Below are 14,340 nucleotides of genomic sequence, written 5' to 3'. Positions count from 1 at the left end.
AATGTATCTGTTACCAATAGCTTTTATATATATATATTTTTTTAAGTGAGAGGAGGGCAGACAGAAAGGCAGATTCCCACATGCTCCCTGACTAAGATCCACTTAACAACCTCCATCTGAGGCCAATGCTCTGCCCATCTAGGGCCAATGCTCTTCCCATCTTGGGCCATGCTCACAAACGAGCTATTTTTAGCACTTGAGGCAGAAGCTCCATGAAGCCATTCTTAGTGCCTCAGATCCACTTGCTCAAAGCAATCGAGCCATAGCTGTGGGAGGAGAAGAGAGAGAGAGGAAAAGGGGGAGGTAGTGGAGAAGCAGATGGTCGCTTCTTCTGTGTGCCCTGACTAGGGATTGAACCCGGGACATCCATACACTGGACAGATGATTTACCACTAAACCAACCATCCAGGGCCACCAATTGCTTTTAAAAGAATCATTTTTTTATATATCAAGATTTTAAAACATTACTGATATAATTTTTTAGCTATAATTTCTTTGTTAGTATGATTTCTCCTTTAAACCTGGTTCACTGCCATTTGTGCTTCAAGACTTAATCCTGGTATCTCTTCTGTGAATCTTTCCTGGACTATACTAGAGAGAGTTGTCATTATTTTTATTAGCCTTATATCCACAGTGCTTAGTCAAGTTATTTTAAAAGGTAATTATGGGGAAGTAAATAATGAATGAATGAATGGTATCAGTGACTTAGAAGCTCACATACTTCAGTTCAGGTGCAACATAGTGGCCAGCTATACAGAGTTGCACTAAATTACTTCTACCCTAAACAAAAATAAATAGTCAAGCCACTGGATTTTTATTCCTTTCTCTTAAGTTTTTTACTTATGAAACAACCCTTTAAATAAGCAGCTATAAAAATTGCCTGCCTCTTGTTTTTGATGATTGTATGTTATACATCATACATCATATTATAATATTTCATGAGACACCTCCCCCCATGACACTGGAAAGACTACTTAAGTCAGGTTAACACAGACCATTGTAGTCAGCATCACTGCATTGAGTCTGGAGTTATTGTTCTGGATTTTGACACTAGATTATACACACACTTTCATCATACCCTGGATCTTTCTTGCAAATACACAAAAGAGTAATATTTTGTCATTCCAATTTGCCACAACCCATTGACATCTCTCCATTAGCGATGTGGAGCTGAAAATGTGATTCTTGCCCCTTTTCGTCTCATCTTAATGAGCCATGAGGAATGAGAATCACTCAATGTTTTGACTGTACACTAACTCCCATGTGCAAAGCAGACACAGCATCAGCCAGCGTTCCCCAGGGGTATGCTGATCTGGCACGCTTGCATATTTGATCAATGCAAATTTGACAGTCTGCTGCTTGGTCTCTTCCCAGATCAGGTCTTCTACATTAACACAGGAACAAAGTTTCCAAATCAGTCAGAACTACTCTCTATATGCCTCCTCAACCCACATGATTCTCTTCCCATTATAATTTATGCATTTCCGTTTTACCACAAATATCATAACTGTTTCCAAACCACTTCCTGTGCAGAAGGTGAGACACAAATTACTTTTGTAAACTGACATAGTTTTCTCTACTCGAGATCCAACCAATCTCATCACGCAGACCTGTAACCGCGTTCTCTGCCCCCTCTTGCTCACTTTTATTCCCCAGACCCAGGAAGCTCTTACGGCTTTTGAAATATGATTTCTACTTATTCCTGGCTTGTCCTCCATCTTCCTCTGCCTGTGGCATTCTTTACTGGTCCTTCCACCATCATTTGGAATCTGAGCTAGTTTGTGACTCTCCCTAGGCCTTCAGAGCCCTTCTACTGTTGCTATGGAAGACACGATCACCTTACAATAAAATTATTTGTTTATACATTATATGTTCCACTGGATTGGAGAATTTATCAATGTAAGGACTTACATAACAGGTGTATTTCATTCACCCAGTGATTAAAATCGGACATGGTCAATGCTGAAAAGATTAAAGGAAGCAATGGAGGAAGGGAGCAGCTGGTTGTATGTGGGAAGGAGCCCTTAATGGACACGCCTTGAAATATGTTTTGACAAGAATTGAGAGTCTGTCATTCTTAATCATTTTTAGATCTGTAGATGTGAGATTCATAGAAGTAGATTTTGAGATTCATTTTTTAGATCAGGGGGCTCCTGAACGTAAGAATCCATGCTGTGAATTCTAAATGTCTGTTTCCACTTTAATAGAACATTGTGTTTGTTTAAAGAAGAAAAGTTTCAGGTACAGCATGATTTGTAACTTTTGTTTTTATTGTGACATGATCAAATCCCAACATTGGATCAACTATTAAAAGCAAATAATACTTGTACTTATATATTTTCTTTATGTACATCATCACCACAGCTGGTGTGCCACTAAATTTGGACCTCCTTACCAGTCACGAGGTTGGTCATCATGAACCCATCGTGGTATGATATCATCCAGCAAATCATAATTTGCAGTCATATCACATATCCAATAAAATAGATAAACACTGAGTTCTGCAATGTGCAAACTACTCTGGAAAAGAGTAACTCAGCAAAACACATGTGAGACCCTAGTTAGTAAAGGGAAATCTTGAAGAACATTCATAAATAGTTAAAAGTTTATTTCTGTTACAATTTTTTGATGATGTGAAAACTAAGAGTATTGTGAATGAGAAGAACTTTTAATCTCTGAGAAGTTGCCAAAGATAGGACTGTCCTCCTATATGGACAAAACAGGGTATAGTCTCCAGACTGTGATCTCAAGAGAACTTTCCACTATTCTCAAAATAATGCACATATACATACACACACACATACAAACACCTTAAGACATTTCTTTTATTTCTGAAACTCTCTCTGAGGTTTCAGCTTAAGGCAAATAATCTATTGTAAGTACATTTCTTAAAATCTCAGAGGCCCAGTGAAGAAATACCCTTTATCCCTGGGACTATAAATGGATGCATACTGCAGTTAGGCTAGGGATCAGGGCTGAGAATATGCCCCATAGAGTTGGGGAAGGGCGAGGTACCTGGCAAAGGGTAACACCAGGTACCTTTGTGGAGAGAAAGCCCCAGTTTACCTTTGTCATAGTTTTGTTGTTGGAAGGAGGACTTTCCTCTATCTAAAATGATTTATCCTGAAAATTAATAGGAGCATGACAACATCAAAGATACAAACCCCTATTCCCTGAATCTTCTCTGACGAAAGTTAAGAGATCATTTTAACATAGGTCTTACAATAGACATAGAATTGGAATGTCTTTCAAAGCATGGCCCTTTCTCCTGTGGTGACTCACTGCCCTTTCCTTGAACCAACAGCAAATATTTTTATGGCCCTTCCATCACCAATACCGTGCAATATTTAATAATACATAAGTCTTCTATCAATACTTGTTTATAGAAGCCTATACCATGTCTCAATATATTTTAAGTCAAGCAAGACTTGTTGTCATGTGAGAAAATTTGTATTTCTCGTAATAACATGCAAAATAGTTTGTTATGAATTATCAGAAGGTACGGAACAAAGATTACAATAGATTACTTACTTATTATGGCATAATATATTCAGTTTTATTTATTTATTTATTTACTTATTGGCCTTTTGATAAAGAACTTTACTGAAGAACATCTAGAAATGTACATGTTAAAGTTTCATTTAATAATTTTTCATTCTTGAGAGCAATACTGTTCTTATTCATATATTACCAATTTCGCAGAGATAAGTGAACCCGTGATTTTAAAGCAATGTCTGACAGAAACTTTTGTGCTTACACTATTCAATGAGCTTAATTCATTTTTTCCCTCTCTCTTAAAAGGAAATGCATGGCTTTGGGTATTTGAGAAGTGTGTCCAGACATTCCTTTGTGCTTAGTGTTTTGTTTTATCTTTAAAATTTTTCTATAAAAATCATCACTTGTTTTAATTTTCTTTGAGTTTATTTTTAAAGAAATATCAAAGACTTCTTAAAATGAATTTGAACTCTTTTTTTTCCAACACATACACACACACACACACACACACACACACATACACACACACATCATTGATAATCTAAACATGTTGATTTTGAAATCTATTCTGCTATAAATCAAAGTTCACTAAATTATGCACAGAAAGTTGCATGTGCACTTACCTGCACCTAAAATAGGAGTCTTGTTTTTCCCAAAGATGGCTTCATTGCATTATTCTGGGGGATATATATATATATATATATATATATATATGAAAAATAAATAAGCAAAAGAAAAATTAAATCACTTAAATGTTATCTAGCCTTGTATCTATGTTATTGCAAATATTCTTTCAATATACATTCCTAAAACCAGTAAGCACTATCCTCAAAATAATGCACATATACATTGCCATTTAAGAACCTCCTCAGTCTTCAAAAGGATTTTCATTGGATCAAAAGTTTACATTGAATCAGTCGGCTAAGGTTTGCTCTCCTGGAGCACACAGGAGTTTTTCTGATGCCTGTACACATATCTAAATCACTATATTGTTAGAAGCACATGCACATAAGCAACAGGGAGATGGTTTATCTTGAAAACGTTTGATGCTACCATGGCTTGTTTGAAGCATTTTCATAAAAGAAGTTGCAAGAATTATTTCCAGGACAGTGGATGGGAATTAAGCACATAATTCTGACTAAAAGAGTGAGAGTGGTGAACTTAATTCCACCCACATATCCTTGTTAAACTGAAAGCATTATTTCCAAACTGCACGACTTCAGAATGCTGGTTCCAACAGCAATGCTATCTGCCAGTGTCCTATAAAGCTTTATTTCCCCAAGGTTTCCGCAATATGACATATTTGGATCATGTGCAATTCTGACCTTCCCCTGTGCACATTCATTCAGTATATTTTTACTGTTCTGTTAATTATCTTCACATAGATGTTAATTCCGGAATGTACAGATGTGCTCCATTGTGACTTCCCCACCTCACTGTATATGATAACATCACTTATGAATGCTATTTACAAGTTTCTAGGCAGACGTGTGGCGGATCTAAATTTGTGGGACAATAGCATTCCGATATCTGCTTTCAATTTGTGTGCATGTTTCCCCCTGTTATTTTCCCTTTTTTATGGCTGTATTAATTGTTACCAGAAGTCTCTCTGAAATGACTGAGCAACCCAACATTGGAATGTAGCAGTTAGAAATTATTGTTTTGCTTCCTCGGAGAAACGTGTGAATGCAGCCTCATCTTTATGTCTTGGGGACATTCACAGGACTGTACTCCATTACTCCATTTGCCTCTCAGCATATGGGCGCTAACTGACCACTGGGACACAAACTGTCCTAACATGGAAGCTTTTATCGACCCATTTGACACTGATGGCACTTGCAGAAATGATGAAGCAAAAACTAACCTATTCTAAGGGAAACGGGACATGTGGGAATTGGTATGTTGCAGCTCACTAAGAAGTCTTAAGGCATTGAGGCTAAGGATTAATCCAAAGAGTCTGTGGCTGCCATCAAAGCCATGTACTAGCAGCATGCCTCAGTGAGTTCAGCAGAGTGGGGAGCAGAGGGCCCTGGAGTCTAATCCTTAAGCACCAACTTACTATTTCATCAGATTTATTTCTGCAAATGTCTTTCAACACACCACAATATATTCTGCCATTAAAAAAGATAACTAAAATTGTATAAATAAAATTGCTAATCATTTGAAAAGACTATCTAAAATAGTATGAATAAAAACCATCATTTGTAAAACATGTAACTCTCTTGGATCTAGGCTGGAAGACCTCGTCACAGTGAGAGCAACACTGAGGATTTGGACGCAATCTTAAAATGTACAGCGTGGGTCTTCAGACTGAGATGAAGTGTAATCTGAGCTAGTCAGTCAAGAAATTAGATGACAAGGAAATGCCTCTGAAGTCCTCTTAGTGCAATGTAATTGATATTGCCACCTCTGCAAACAGTTCAAGGGAACACAATTTTCCCTTGCTATAGAAAATGGAAGTTATCATCTCTCTCCCTCTCTCTCTGTGTGTGTCTCACACACACACACACACACACACACACACACACATTCTCAATCCTAGCTGCATTTTAGAAACATCCAAGGAGAAAGTTTTAAAAATATGAATGCCTAGACCCCATCCAGACACTTCAGGGTGTGGCCCAGGCATGAGTATTTCTTAAAAGTTCCCAAGGGACACAAATGAGTGTTCAATTTTGAGAACATTTTTGAGGTGCTAATCATCAGCTTTCTCAGTGTAAACAGCAGTATGATATCTGTGTGTGAGTGGGTATCTATGAATAAATCCCAGAGTAGTTCCAAGCTCCCAAACAATCATTTGTTCCATAATAGTGTTAAATACTCATTGCCAACAGCTTAGTAATAATGTTATGCTTGACTGTTTTGGTTTCCTCCCTTTCTTTCCCACTTTTTTCCCCTTTCCTGTCCAAATCAGAGGGAAAATCCCTCACAGTTTCTAAAAAAACAATCCTCCTTGATTGAAAAATTCTCTACTTATGTGCATAATAAGTGCGTATTTCTTTCCTCCCCCTTCCCATACAGGCTCACAGCTGGCTGCCCCCACTCAGTACAGTAGATAAAATAAGGTAACATGGAAGGTAGCAATATTGACTGCTAGTCTTTCTCCTCTCGCACAGTTCAACAAAGGTGCACTCAAGAAATACAACACTTAAGAAATGTTTCCTGAATTCCCATATGTGCATGAGAGAAGCTCACATTGGATTCCTCCAGGCAGCTCAATAAGTTTATATTCTGAGTTTTTTGGGACCATGGAAAAGCCAATGGTAAGACAGGCCTAGAGTTGAAAGGGACTGTCTAGAGGAAGGAGCACGAGGTGGTAAGGAGGTTTTGGAACACGATGCAGATCTGACGCCCATGCAAGAACAGAGCAAAAGAAGGGGGATTGAGGAGGGTCTCAATTGACATTGCTGTCTGAAGAAAGGTTTGTTAAGGCCCAAGGGGCATCCCAGAGCCAAAGTCACCCACTGGAGCAATTTCACATTTCACAGCAATGGCCTGACTTATTGGCCCATCCAGGCTCTGTCCTGTGTCAGGAGAAGCCTGCAATGTGACAGTAACTACAGCCATCTGTCAATCATGGTTCATGCAGTAGGAAATCTGAGCATCATGTTTTCAAAGCTACTGTAGGCAATGCCTTGTGCTACACATAATGATTTCTTCATAAGATTTGGGTTAACAGCTTTGCTGTGGTTGCTATGGGCTCATCTTCCTGAGAACAACCTTAAAAGTGGAATGTTAGTAATGTGGAGAAGCACTATTTCTTGGGATAAAAGGTGGGACAGGCTAAAGAATGTAAACTAGAAACTCCTAGAGTTCATGAGTCTGCAGAGCTCCGTTCTCACAGGTGAACTTCCAGGACTCCTCTCCCACTTCCAGGTTCAGAGGTGTTCAGATCTGCCTTGGGGTTGCATTCTGGGGGGGGGTGCATTACAGGGGAGTGCATTCCAATGTCCCCTGATCTCTGCTCCAACAGCTTGTCTGTGTGCTGCTCAGACTGTCCTGTGGAGATGAGGGCCCTTTTGTAAGCTACCAAAAAGGTGTCTTACTGCTTGCTAATTGTCCTTAGTTTCCCATTACCCCTCTGCAGGAGGTCACTCCAGACTGACAGTAGCCAGCAACTCTCCTGTATTTATAGGCTCAGTTTCCATCATAGCTCACAAATGCCCAAATCAACTATGACTTCAAGAATATTTCACTCCACCAGGATATTCCCCAAGTATTAAACAGTGACATCATTAGCAATCAGGTGACAATCTTGTGTTAGAAATGTTTTATGATCCAATTCCCACCCAGAATGGTGTACTTTTCACCAGCCCGGTGAACAGGGAACCAACCCCAAATCCTTACATAACCACCAGTTTTCTGTAATTTGCATTTACAGTACTTTGGGTTCTCTAAAAAGCAGAGGAAGGCCCTGGCTGGTTGGCTCAGCGGTAGAGCGTCGGCCAGGCGTGCGGGGGACCCGGGTTTGATTCCCGGCCAGGGCACATAGGAGAAGCTCCCATTTGCTTCTCCACCCCGCCCCCCTCCTTCCTATCTGTCTCTCTCTTCCCCTCCTGCAGCCAAGGCTCCATTGGAGCAAAGATGGCCCGGGCACTGGGGATGGCTCCTTGGCCTCTGCCCCAGGCGCTAGAGTGGCTCTGGTCGTAGCAGAGCGACCCCCCGCAGGGGCAGAGCATCGCCCTCTGGTGGGCAGAGCGTAGCCCCTGGTGGGCGTGCCGGGTGGATCCCGGTCAGGCGCATGTGGGAGTCTGTCTGTCTCTCCCCGTTTCCAGCTTCAGAAAAAGAAAGAAAAAAAAAAAGCAGAGGAAAAAATGGGTTAGGGTTGAAAGTGACAAAGAGGGGCAGCAGAAGGCAGTGGAGAGAATCTTTGGGTGATGATATAAATGGGAGTCTTATGTAAAATAAGAGTGATGTGATGAGAATGGTTGTAGGAGGTGTCCACATCGGTAGCCTTAGTTCACAGGGTGTTGTGCCTGGTGGTTGAGGGTTCTCTAGTCCAGGCGAACACATGCCTTGGAAAAGCCCACACTTCACTGCAATGGGTCTACCCTAGTGCCGCCATCGTGCTCAGTCACTGACTGGGAACAGGAAACATGTATGAGTGCAAACAGCTAGTGCAAGTGACTTCTCAGGGGCAGCCACGAGGATCACTAGACAATTATGCTACTCAGAGCATAAAATTTGACTGCTGTATTTTTATAACCACTTTCAACCTCATTTCTACATGTAAGTCAGAGTAAGTTGTATTCACTTAGGTCCTCGTTATGACACCAATGAAGGGAAACTCAGAAGGTACCAAGTAGACAAAAGTACCAGTTTTCACAGTGGTAGATCAACTTACCTGGCACTGAGAAGCATCCATACTTATTCCACACTCTTGGTGAGACTTCTGGGTCAGCCAAAATAAAAAGAGAAATAGAAGAATTTCACATGACATATTGGATCCAAGGTACTAGAAGGGATCGGAAGGACATAGAAAATGGGGAAAAGAGCTGGAACAGTGGAATGATGGCTGGATGGACAACGCAGGAAAAGTAAGTCCTACCTATATCTTATGTCGGTGCTTTGGTGGAAAACCTAGAGTCACATAAATGTAGTGTGTGTGTGTGTGTGTGTGTATGTGTGTGGCACTGTTTAGCATCACTAATTTAATCTATGCATCTAAAAAAGTCAAAAGGCTGAAAGTAGCTTGTGATATAAAAAAAAATAACACTAAAGTTTGTTTAGATTAGTTTTAAGTCTCAAAATTTGTTTATGTACAAAACCCTAAGGATATCATTACCTGCAAAGAATCAGGCTATATTCCTCAGTAAATATCAATATATTTTTTTAAAAAAGAAAAGAGATGGAAGAATCACCTTTAAATTTCTGACCTTGACAAGAACATTGTGAGCACCCACAGTAGAACTCACCCAATGTTTAAGAGAAAAATATGCACCATTGCAGAAAACTTTCATCACTCTAAATACCACAGAAAAATCTAGATTACTACATTGTGTTGTTGAATGGATTACCAATGGTACAGAGAAGAGTTTAGAAAAGCCTATAATACCAACAAATTATTTTTATGAAACATATATACACATTCAGATGCATGTATGTCTACATGTAAGAGATTATTCAGTAAGATTTTTTTTTATCTGAAATAAGAGCATTGGTTTATAAAAACCCTGCAAAATACATGTAACATAAGGGTTTTAGGATTTTTTAAAGAGCCACAAAACCATTTCAGTCAGAGAAATAGACAGAACAAATGTCAAATTCAAAAGTTTTAGGTATGTAAATGCAAACAGCCAAGCTAAAAGTGTGTGTGTGTGGGGAAGGAACTAGTTAAAAGTATCTTCTCAAACATTCAAGGGTGCCCTGGGTTGAACCATTTCGAAAGCCAAGATCAGAGCAGATCTCTGAACATAGATCGAGTTTTATCAAAGCCGCCTACTTGGTCTGCAAGTGGATCAAAAGACATAGTATAACAAATGCAGAAATAATGAGGGTTTCAGATTTCTAACCAAGGCACCAAAAGATAGACTCTAGTCTCAAATTTCAAAGCATGGGAGTTCACAACTGAAACTCTACCACGGCCACACGGAATTTCTGCATACCATAGGCAGAGTCCAAAAGAGCAGAAATTTCAGTCACTTCCTTGTTGCATTTCTATAATGAGCAGAAAATAGATGCTGGATCTAACTTATGAGAAATTTGCAAATTTCAGGCTTTGTGTTGGTTGGCCAAAGAAGTCTGTTTATTTTATAGAAAATGAGACTTGACTTGGGATGGTGAATACACAATACAATATACAGATGATATATTATAGAACTGTGCTCCTGAAAATTGTGACCCAATAAATTCAATTAAAAATGAAACTCATTAACTTCCTTGCAGATTTTCAGGATGACTAAGTTTCAAATACTGGCACTATCACCCAAAGAGCATATTTCAAAGATGCACATTTGTACCTGTAATTTGGTTGATGCTGACACTCTACAATAAAATACAAAAATGTAAATAAATTTATAAATGTAATTAATAAAATAGCAAAACTTTCTTTTTCTGTTTCTTTTAAATAAGGTCCTAAAAGTAACTTCATTCTTCTTGTTTATTCTGATTAGAAGCACAGAAAATGGAATCTAAATCATGGTTGAATTGGTCTTACCTGTGTCAGCTAGGTGATTTAATATATTTAAATCTAAGTTTCCACATATTAAAATTGAGAACTCTCTTATTATTTCCCACCTTGCAATGGTATTGTGACGTTAAAATGTTATACTCAAGCCTGACCTGTGGTAGCGCAGTGGATAAAGCGTCGACCTGGTACGCTAAGGTCAAGGGTTTGAAATCCTGGGCTTGCCTGGTCAAGGCACATATGGGAGTTGATGCTTCCTGCTCCTCCCACTTCTCTCTCTCTCTCTCTCTCTCTCTCTCTCTCTCTCTCTCTCTCTCTCCTCTCTAAAATGAATAAATAAAAATCTAAAAAAAAGATTAAGAAAATGTTATAACTCAACTAAACTACAGTGATGTACTGAATGCTTAAAAATATAGTCATTATTACATTGTTGTTAGTAATTAAATTGCTACATTAAAGATGGAGCAATTTGAAAGAACAGTTAATAAGATAATGATTTCTCTATAAACAGACTGTGCATTTTTAACACTTCAACATTTTAACTTTTATGGAGTTGTCTCTTGATTATTGAAATGTTGGTTATATTATACCTAAGTACCAAACAACAGAGTAAGAGTTAATTCCCCTTCCATCCACTCAAACTAAGAATCTTGTAACTGCACCCATATCGATAAGTTCAACCTGATCAAATTATATTATTTCTTAATGGACTTAAGAAATCAATTATATATTTCTCAGATTTCTATTAAAATGTGTATGCTATGTACTTTTTTCTATGGATAAAATATCTTCCATTAATATGTGTGGAACGTGCCAGTTGTGACCGTAACTAGAAGTCTGGCATTCACATTTAGATAAAGGAGGTGTATCAAAGGGACTCGGAATAACTAATGAGGTGGCAGGTACACTCAGACAGGGAATGAAAAGCTGATTTTCCCATCAAGAGATGTTCACTGGCTTGTGGGGAGAAGGAGATTAAGATAATCAGATTGATTAAAATTCACTAAAAAAGTTTTCATTACAAAACCGAAGATAATCAGCTTTCACAATCAATGCTACATATTGCACTGTAACTCAAAATGTACAGGATCAAACTTTAGGTCAGTAATTTGCCCTGTGACTAGAATAGTTTTAAAAAAGTATTTTTGGGGCCAAATATAGACATTAGCTACTCTTTTGAGTATGCCTTACACTGAGCGAATATGGGCTTGGACATGTGTGCCATTTCTTTCTGTAAACACTGCAGTGCAGTCAAAAGAGCTGACTTATTTCTATCATAATAGTCCATTGCTTCTGCCACCTGGTCTACCAAGCTGCGTTCACTCGGCACTGGCTGCGCCTGATGGTAGCAAGTAAATTAAATAAATGGCTAGCCACTGCATCACGTAGACTAGCTGTATGCTGTTTTCCATTGGCAATGATGTCACCCTTGTTTTTAAATGTAAACATATCAGATCCCAGAATTATATCTTTATAGTTGTTTTCATGGAACCCACTTATGATAATAAAACTCTCAGTTTACATTTGTGAGGATGACAGTAACTATTCTAGGTGTTTCAAGTAAAAAAAAAAAAAAAAAAACCCATTTAATGCAGTAGAGTATTTTTTTTTTTTACAAAACTGATGAAAAGGCTAGATATTTTAGGATTCAGGAAGACTATTGATAGTTCTCATATTTGCCACTGATACTCAGGGAGCCATGTGGTTGCTTGAACCACAAGACATATCTGACAACAAACACATCTGGTTCCAGAGATGAAGCAAAAGATTTGCAAGAAAACTTCTGGAGATTTCAGCAATAATTTCATGTCTAATAAAGCTCATGTTTTTTCTTGGTGCTTCTGGGAGAATTATAATATCTGTCACCTTTCTCCTTACAATTCTTACATTAGTTTCTGTTATTGTCTGACTTTAAATTTGACACTCTTGTTAGAGATTATAGAGAAAAAGGTCACGGACTTCCCACTGGGAGACCACAGAAAGGAGAGGAGGGAGTCATTCTGAGAAGCCTCCGACAATCTAATAGTAAATTGTAGTTTAATTTAATTTAATTAATTTCCACTGGGATGTAGATATTCATGGCTATTTAAGATATGCTCAGGGCCCTGCTGGTTGGCTCAGCAGTAGAGCATCAGCCCAGCATGTGGAAGTCCCGGGAATTCAGTCAGGGCACATAGGAGAAGCATTCACCTGTTTCTCCACCCTTCCTCCTCTCCTTCCTCTCTATTTCTCTCTTTCTCTCCTGCAGCCAAGGCTCCATTGGAGCAAAGTTGGCCTGGGCGCTGAGGATGGCTCTGGTCACAGCAAAGCCATACTGCAGATGGGCAGAGCATCACCCCTTGGTGGGCATGCCAGGTGGATCCTGGTAGGGCGCATGTGGGAATCTATCTGCTCCCCCCACTCCCCCGCCCCACTTCTCACTTCAGAAAAAAACAAAAACAAAGAAAAAACAAGACATGATCAGGACAGATTTGTCTGCCACCTTGAAAAGCTAGGATCTCTTTCCAGCCTTAGATTTCCAAGTAGTACATACATAGCATTTCTAATATCAAGGAAAGATCAGATTTTTAGGACTGTATCTGGAATTACAGAATAAAAACATACTGCTAAGGTTAAGATGCAGAGAAATCACCAGGTTGCTGACCAGACTTGTAATACTCCAGGCAAACGAGATGAGGAAGAGTAAATTAAATGAAGTAACTACAGAGTTTTAAAAAGGAATAAACAGAAGAAGCATTTTAAAATAAAATTAACTTATGGCCTTAGCCAATTAGTCCAGTCCGTTAAGAGTATCATTCCAAAACAACAAGGTTGCAAGTTCAATTCCCAGTCAGAGCATATATGGAAAGCAACCAAAGAATGCACTACTGAGTGGAACAAATGCTTCCCTCTTCCCTACCCTTTTTCTCCCTTCCTCTTTTTATCTCTCTAAAAATCAATATAAATTAAGCCCTGGCCAGATGTTCGGTTGGTTGAAGCTTCATCCTGAAGCAAGGAGGTTATCGGTTCAATTTCCAGTCAGGGCACATACAAGCACAGCTCAATGTTTCTGTCTCTCTCTCTCCCTGACTCTCTCTCAAGAAAAAAAATAAATAAAATCAAAGTAAAATAATAATACTAAAATTTACTTGTTTGGTGAGTAACTGAATGAGTGAAACCCTTGGTCAACACTCCCCCGCTTCCCATAGCACCTTCATTTTTAAACTGCCCCCAGAGAACTGATGCTGTTTGGCTAAGTTTTCTTCCTTATATCTATATGTATGGTCATTGTCAGTGTAGACTTTCATCATCTCCTAGCAGGATGACTGAGAACAGTTCAAAAAACAAAACAACTTACTTGTCTGAATAAAAACATTCCCTGACTCACTTGCTCTAAAGGAAAAGTTCCAAACTCCTTAGTAGAATCAAATGCACATTTGATGTGTTTATCAGAACAGCATCCTTTTCTCATTTTGTGGATATCATCTCTTCCATATTTTAGAAGAAACTTCTCCTGAACTCCATACGGCAACAGTTGTCGAGAGGTTTGCTAAATAACAAAAATGAAGACAAACATATTACTCCTCTGTTTGGCCTCAGTAATATATCCAGGTATTAGTTCGTGGTCCAAACATAGCCAATCAAAGCTACTACCATAAACTCTGCTAACTGGGACTTCTGGGGAACACTCTCCTCTCTTAGGTTATGAAAATAGAATAAAGTGAGTATCTGTGGTTTTG

Source organism: Saccopteryx leptura, chromosome 3 (assembly GCF_036850995.1).
Source record: "Saccopteryx leptura isolate mSacLep1 chromosome 3, mSacLep1_pri_phased_curated, whole genome shotgun sequence".
NCBI lineage: Eukaryota > Metazoa > Chordata > Mammalia > Chiroptera > Emballonuridae > Saccopteryx > Saccopteryx leptura.
Note: the sequence above shows the minus strand (reverse complement) of the source record.